The sequence below is a fragment of the Oncorhynchus mykiss genome, chromosome 6, assembly GCF_057628025.1.
Source record: "Oncorhynchus mykiss isolate SJ-2025 chromosome 6, ASM5762802v1, whole genome shotgun sequence".
In the NCBI taxonomy this organism is placed as follows: Eukaryota; Metazoa; Chordata; class Actinopteri; order Salmoniformes; family Salmonidae; genus Oncorhynchus; species Oncorhynchus mykiss.
The window spans coordinates 21,202,699-21,210,501 of NC_143027.1; the positions used below are offsets into that span (position 1 = coordinate 21,202,699).

At 42.3% G+C, this 7,803-nt stretch overlaps 1 protein-coding gene across 2 annotated transcripts in view; it reads left to right on the forward strand.

The window, feature by feature from the left end:
- Positions 1-7,803, forward strand: part of ptgs1 (prostaglandin-endoperoxide synthase 1) — a 58,606-nt gene that overhangs the window by 49,200 nt on the left and 1,603 nt on the right. The gene's annotated exons all lie outside the window — the stretch shown is intronic.

Sequence of the window (7,803 nt, forward strand, 5' to 3'; positions counted from 1 at the left end):
GCTTTGTGATGGCCACTCCAATACCTTGACTTTGTTGTTCTTAAGCCATTTTGCCACAACTTTGGCAATATGCTTGGGGCCATTGTCCATTTGGAAGACACATTTGCGACCAAACTTTAACTTCCTGACTGATGTCTTGAGATGTTGCTTCAATATATCCACATAATTTTCCTCCTCAAGATGCCATCCATTTTGTGAAGTGCACTCCTCCCTCCTGCAGCAAAGCACCCCCACAACATGATGCTGCCACCCCCGTGCGTCACGGTTGGGATGGTGTTCTTCGGCTTGCAAGCATCCCCCTTTTTCCTCCAAATGTAACGATGGTCATTATGGCCAAACAGTTCTATTTTTGTTTCTTCAGACCAGAGGACATTTTTCCAAAAAGTATGATCTTTGTCCCCATGTGCAGTTGTAAACCGTAGTCTGGCTTTTTTTATGGCGGTTTTGGAGCAGTGGCTTCTTCCTTGCTGAGCGTTTTTTCTGTAGATATAGATACTTTTGTAATTGTTTCCTCCAGCATCTTCACAGGGTCCTTTTTTTGCTGTTCTTGGATTGACTTGTACTTTTCACACCAAAGTACGTTAATCTCTAGGAGACAGAACGCATCTCCTTCCTGAGCAGAATGACGGCTGTGCGGTCCCATGGTGTTTTATACTTGCGTACTATTGTTTGTACAGATGAACGTGGTACCTTCATGTGTTTGGAAATTGCTCCCAAGGACAAACCAGACTTGTAGAGGTCTACAAAAAATGATTTATTTTGATTTTCCCATGTCGAGCAAAGAGGCACTGAGTTTGAAGGTAGGCCTTGAAATACATCCACAGGTACACCTCCAATTGACTCAAATTATGTCTTGGCTTTAGAAACTTCTGATAGGCTAATTTACATCATTTTCTGGATTTTTTCAAGCTGTTTAAAGGCACAGTCAAATTAGTGTATGTAAACTTCTGACCCACTGGAATTGTGATACAGTGAATTAAGTGAAATAATCTGTCTGTAAACAATGAGCAATAATACACTACATGACCAAAAGCGCTCCTATTCATCCCAAAGGTGTTCGATGGGGTTGAGGTCAGGGCTCTGTGCAGGCTAGTCAAGTTCTTCCACACCGATCTCAACAAACCATTTCTGTATGGACCTCGCTTTGTGCAAGGGGGCATTGTCATACTGAAACAGGAAAGGTCCTTCCCCAAACTGTTGCCACAAAGTTGGAAGCACAGAATCATCTATGTCCTGGCATCCTCCACATCCAGATTTGTCCGTTGGACTGCCAGATAGTGACGTGTGATTCATCACTCCAGAGAATGCATTTCCACTGCTCCAGAGTCCAATGGTGGCAAACTACCACTCCTGATGACGCTTGGCATTGCGCATGGTGATCTTATGCTTGTGTGCGACTACTCGGCCATGTAAACACATTTCATGAAGCTCACAACGAACAGTTCTTGTGCTGACGTTACTTCCAGAGGCAGTTTGGAACTCGGTAGTAAGTTTTGCAACTGATGAGACTATTTTTGCGTGCTACACGCTTCAGCACTCTGCGGTCCCGCTCTGTGAGCTTGTGTGGCCTACCTCTTGGTGGCTGAGCCATTGTTGTTCCTAATGTTTCCACTTCACAATAACAGCACTTATAGTTGGCCGGGCAGCTCTAGCAGGGCAAACATTTTATGAACTGAAAGGTGGCATCCTATGACAGTGCCACGTTGAACGTCTCTGAGCTTTTCAGTAAGGCCATTCAACTGCCAATGCTTGTCTATGGAGATTGCTTGGCTGTGTGCTCAATTTTATACACCTGTCAGCAATGGGGTATGTCTGAAATGGCCGAATCCACTTATTTGAAGGGGTGTCCACATACTTTTGTATATTCGGAAAGTACTCTGACCTACCCATTGACTTTTTCCACATTGTGTTAAGTTACAGCCTTATTCTAAAATATATTAAATTGTTATTTTTTTCCTTCATCAATCTACACACTACCACATAATGACAAATCAAACATGGGTTTTTAGTAATGTTTGCAAATTTATAAAACCAACAACAACAGAAAATGAAATAAATTTACATACACTATCCGTCAAAGGTTTTAGAACACCTACTCATTCAGGGTTTTTTCTTTATTTTTACTATTTTCTACATAGTGACATCAAAACTATGAAATAACACATATGGAATTATGTAGTAACCAAAAAAGTGTTCAACAAATCAAAATATATTTGATTCTTCAAATAGCTACTCTTTGCCTTGATGACAGCTTTGCACACTCTTGGCATTCTCTCAACCAGCTTCACCTGGAATGTTTTTCCAACAATCTTAAAGGAGTTCCCACATGCTGAGCACTTGTTTGCTGCTTTTCCTTCACTCTGCGGCACGACTCCCAAACCATCTCAATTTGGTTGGGGGATTGTGGAGGCCAGGTCATCTGATGCAGCACTCACTTCTTCACAAATGCTTTTGGCTGTTGTCTGGGCCTCAGGGAATCCAGTTAACCTGTAAGTAGTGAGCGAGGCCTTTTGCATTTGAGACTAAATTCACTGTGATATCCAACTACATTGAGGCGGATTGGAGGTGCTTGTTCACCTTGTTTGTCATTGTCAGTATCTCACACCATACAACACAGCAAATCAAGAAGCGGTAGGACCCAACTTCCTCTGCAAGTGCTTGTGCCTCCACTTTGGACACAGGATTGTTGATCGTCTGTCTGGCTTCCAGTAATGCCTCCCGAACCTCAGAAGCCTGATACCTGATTGCAGAACACTTTGGAGCCTACTTTCCCATCTTGTCACTCCATGACTTCACGGTTATGTTCACGTGTTTCTTCAAAACACTCCATCTTTATGTGCCAGCTGAAAAGGTGAAGAGCTTTTGCACAAAAACCCAACTGGATCTTTTGAAGATTTGGCAGCATCTGCAATGACAAGGTTTAGAGTATGTGCTCCACATGGGACGAACGTGGCTCTGGGGATATTTTTTGAGCAGTCTGGCTTGTACTCCTTGGTGCTTGACCTTCATGTTGGTTCCATTATCATAAGCTTGTCCTCTGCAATCTTCAAATGGAATCTTAAGCTCGTTCAGCTTATCTGAGATGACAGTGGACAGATTCAAGCCTGTTGAAACATTAACAAAGCCGAGGAAGTGCTCCTTGTTCTCTGGCTTTCCCTTTAAAGCCACACTTCTCAGAATAATGGACATTTGCTCCTGGTGACTGTCACGTGTACAGTCCAAGATAATGGAGAAGTACTTTGAGTCTTACTTGAGTTACTATTTCTTCCAGAAACTTGTCACTCATCTGTATCAGCTCATTCTGTGTGCGCTTCCCGAGGTAATGAGTATGTGTCCCTCCATATTTAATTTTGCTGAGATGATTTTCCATAACGGGGTCAAATTTTGCAAGTAATTCAACCTCTTTTTAGGAAGTTTCCATTATCTGGTTGGAAGAGCTTGTCTGATGGACCCCTGAATGTTTCTTTCAGCCAGAGACTGGGTGATACTTATTAAATGTGTAAGGAGATCCTGCCATCTCTTTCAGCCTCAAATTGTAATTTGAATTTGGTCAAGAGTCTGTCCCCAACTTAGGCGCAGATCAAGTTCTCTCCACTTATTCATATTATCTGTGTGTTCAGGACTACCCTCATGGTGTTTCAGAATGGCGTTGATATTTGACCAGTCATTCACACCTTCCTTTATTATTTTGTAGTCTTTTGTAGAAAAGAGCTTACAGCAAAAACAATAGTGTTGTTTTTGGTTGTGAAAGCCAGCTCCTGGTAATCTTTCCCCCATTTGACAGCTGTATCTGTAATATGCCTGAATGGAAACCTCTTCTCGACTTGTCTTTAGGGTCATAACAATCCATTCCTGGTTTGAATGGACCTCCGTGCACCAACTCAGTCCTCATAAAGTCTGTTAAGACTGGGGGCCAATCTGCTGGGTCATTTAGTGGAGCAGCAACTGTTCTATTAGGGTCTGAGCTGCTTGTATCTGATGCTGGCTGTACACCTCTGATTGTGCTAGTACTGGCTGAGGCTGCCTGTATTTCACCTGGGTCTGTGTTAGTACTGGCTGAGGCTGCCTGTATTTCACCTGGGTCTGTGTTAGTACTTGCTGAGGCTGCCTGTATTTCACCTGGGTCTGTGTTAGTACTTGCTGAAGACTGCTTTATTGGGTCTGTGTTAGTACTTGCTGAAGACGGCTGTATTGGGTCTGTGTTAGTACTTGCTGAAGACGGCTGTATTGGGTCTGTGTTAGTACTTGCTGAAGACGGCTGTACTGGGTTTGTGTTAGTACTTGCTGAAGACGGCTGTACTGGGTCTGTGTTAGTACTTGCTGAAGACTGCTGTACTGGGTCTGTGTTAGTACTTGCTGAAGCCAGCTGTACTGGGTCTGTATTAGTACTTGCTGAAGCTGCCAGTACTGGGTCTGTGTTAGTATTTGCTGAAACCGGCTGTACTGGGTCTGCGTTAGTACTGGCTGAGGCTGGATGTGGATCAACTGAGTCTGTGATTGTACTGGCTGATGATCCAGCATATCCTCTACTGACAAACTTAAGCATAGTACCTGTAAATTATAGATAACAATACTATTATTAATTTTATCAGCTGCATCGGGCCCATTCAAACTGGCTCCCCCAGATTTCCTTTTATACATTTTCAAATATAAAATACTATTTATACTCTGACTTGGCTGAATACTTGATGGTTATTATTTACTGAGAGATGTGCATCCATATTTCCCAGTATGCCCAGCTAATCAACATTTTAAATTCAATATATAAATCAATAGTCAATGTCAATCCATTGCTTTCCAGCTTGCATTAGTCCAGAGCTGTAACTAAACCTTGACTGAGAGACTAGATAATCATTGTCTTGTTTTTAAATGATTTGCACCTATGAGGAGTGCCATCACACCCATATATTGTCTGAACTGGTTCCCACAGAGGTTGCTGCTGGAAAGCGCGGGTTTCATTTTGTGCACATGCATATAAACTCATGTTCACACGCGACACGGTTATCTTTTCTGAACTGCAGTTTATAAACACCTTTGCCCCAAATTGATGTATTTCACTCTCCCTTTGTCAGGCACAAAGTCACAACACAGCCATGGAAGTGACTGGCAAGCAAGACACAGATAGACCAAGATATGCTCTGCCCAGCTAGGTTAGCAAGACACAGACTAGAGAGATGCACTGAAAGCTAACATGAAGATATTTTTGAGAGGAGTTATGATAAAGATGTGCTTAATGCATCAATTTTTTTTTTTTAAATTTTTTTAAAAAAAATAAATACTCCAAGCTTGGGTTTTGGATATGAACTTCCACACCGGTGATGGGCAAATAATACATTCTATGAGTAAAGGAACAATTTGGCACATATTGTGCTCAGTACTTAACGGTACTGTTATTTGCTGATATCAAACTTAGAGAGGAGAGAACACAAGTTTACCTGATTGCTGTTCCCGCAATTCACTCATGGTGTTTTATTTTTTCTCTTTTCGTGACCAGAAGGATAGTTCAGCTTCATCCTCTCATGGAAGTTGTAAACATTGACACCCACTTTGACATGAGGGGGAGGTAGGGCCCTTGTGTAATTTGTGGGGCCCTACACAACTTCCACAGTGAATGTATAGTGCTGACCGGCTCTGATTTGGGGAGTTTCTCCCGTTCTTCTCTGCAGATCATCTCACGCTCTGTAAGGTTGGATGGGGAGAGTCGCTGCACAGCTATTTTCAGGTCTCTCCGGAGATGTTCGGACGGGTTCAGGTCCAGGCTCTGGCTGGGCCACTCAAGGACATTCAGAAACTTGTCACGAAGCCACTCCTGTGTTGTCTTGGCTGTATGCTTAGGGTCGTTGTCCTGTTGGAAAGTGAACCTTCACCCCAGTCTGAGGTCCTGAGCACTCTGAAGCAGGTTTTCATCAAGGATCTCTCTGTACTTTGCACCATTCATCTTTCCCTCGATCCTGACTAGTCTCCCAGTCCCTGCCACTGAAAAACATCCCCACAGCATGATGCTGCCACCACCATGCTTCACCGTAGCGATGGTGCTAGGTTTTCTCCAAACGTGACGCTTTGCATTCAGGCCAAAGAGTTCCATTTTGGTTCCATCAGACTAGAAAATCTTGTTTCTCATGGTCTGAGAGTCCTTTAGTTACCTATTGACAAACTCCAAGAGGGTTGTCATGTGGCTTCCGTCTGGCCACTATACCATAACGGCCTGATTAGTGGAGTGCTGCAGAAATGGTTGTCCTTCGTAAAGTTTCTCCCTTCGGCCAGCTCTAGGAAGAGTCTTGGTGGTTCCAAACGTCTTCCATTTAAGAGTGATGGAGGCCACTGTGTTCTTGGGGACCTTCAATACGGCATAACATTTCTGGTACCCTTCCTCAGATCTGTGCCTCGACACAATCCTGTCTCGGAGCTCTACGGACAATTCCCTCGACCTCATGCCTTGGTTTTTGCTCTGAAATGCAATGTCAACTGTGGGACCTTATAGACAGTGGTGTGCCTTTCCACATCTTGTCCAATCAATTGTATTTACCACAGGTGGACTCCACGTTGTAGAAACATCTCAAAGATGATCAATTGAAACAGGATGCACCTGAGCTCAATTTCGAGTCTCATAGCAAAATGCTTATCTAAGGTATTTCTGTTTTTTATTTTATTTTATTTTTTACATTTAACTTTTCTAAGAAACCTGTTTCTTTTTGTCATTATGGGGTATTGTGTGCAGATTGATGAGGATATTTTTTCAATCCATTTTAGAATAACGCTGTAACGTAACTAAATGTGGACAAAGTCAAGGGGTCTAAATACTTTCTGAATGCACTGTATAGTGTAGTTTAACATGATTATTTTATGACTACCTCATCTCTGTACCCGACACATACAATTATAGGTTAAGGTCCCTAAATCGAGCAGTGATTTTCAAACACAGAGACCAGGGAAGTTTTCCCATGCCTCGCAAAGAAAGGCACCTATTGATAGATGGGTAAAAATGTTAAAAAGCAGACATTGAATATCCCATTGATTATGGTGAAAAGTTATTAATTACACTTTGGATGGTGTATCAATACACCCAGACACAACAAAAATGCAGGCGTCGTTCCTACTTCAGTTCCCGGAGAGGAAAGAAACCACTCAGCGATTTCAACATGAGGCCAACGGGGACTTTAAAACATTTACAGAGTTTAATGACTTTGATAGGATGGATCAACAACATAGTAGTTACTCCACAATACTAACTTAAATGACAGAGTGAAAAGAAGGAAGCCTGTACAGAATAAAAATCTTAGAAAACATGCATCCTGTTTGCAATAAGAAGTAAAACTTTGTCCCGAATACAAAGTGTTATGTTTGGGGCAAATACAACACATCACTGAGTACCACTCTTCATCATTTCAAGCATGGTGGTGGCATCATGTTATGGGTATGCTTATCATTGGCAATAACTTAGTTTTTTTTTTATAAAAAGAAACTGAATACAGCTATAAGCACAGAGGAAAAACCTGGTTCGGTCTGTTTTGGGAGACACATTCATCTTTCAGCAGGACAATGACCTAAAACACAAGGTCAAATATACACTGCCGTTGCTTACCAAGACGAAAGTGAATATGTCCCTGAATGGCCGAGTTAGTTTTGCCTTAAATTGGCTTGAAAATCGTGTGCAAAGCTCTTAGACTATTGACTTAAGGGTGTGCATACTTATGTATTCAATTTTCTATAAATTTGGGCTACACACTCACTGACACGTACATGTTGTTTTACTCTAGGACGCCCACAGGCCTCATAAAACTAATCCGAAGGCCCCCCAGTACC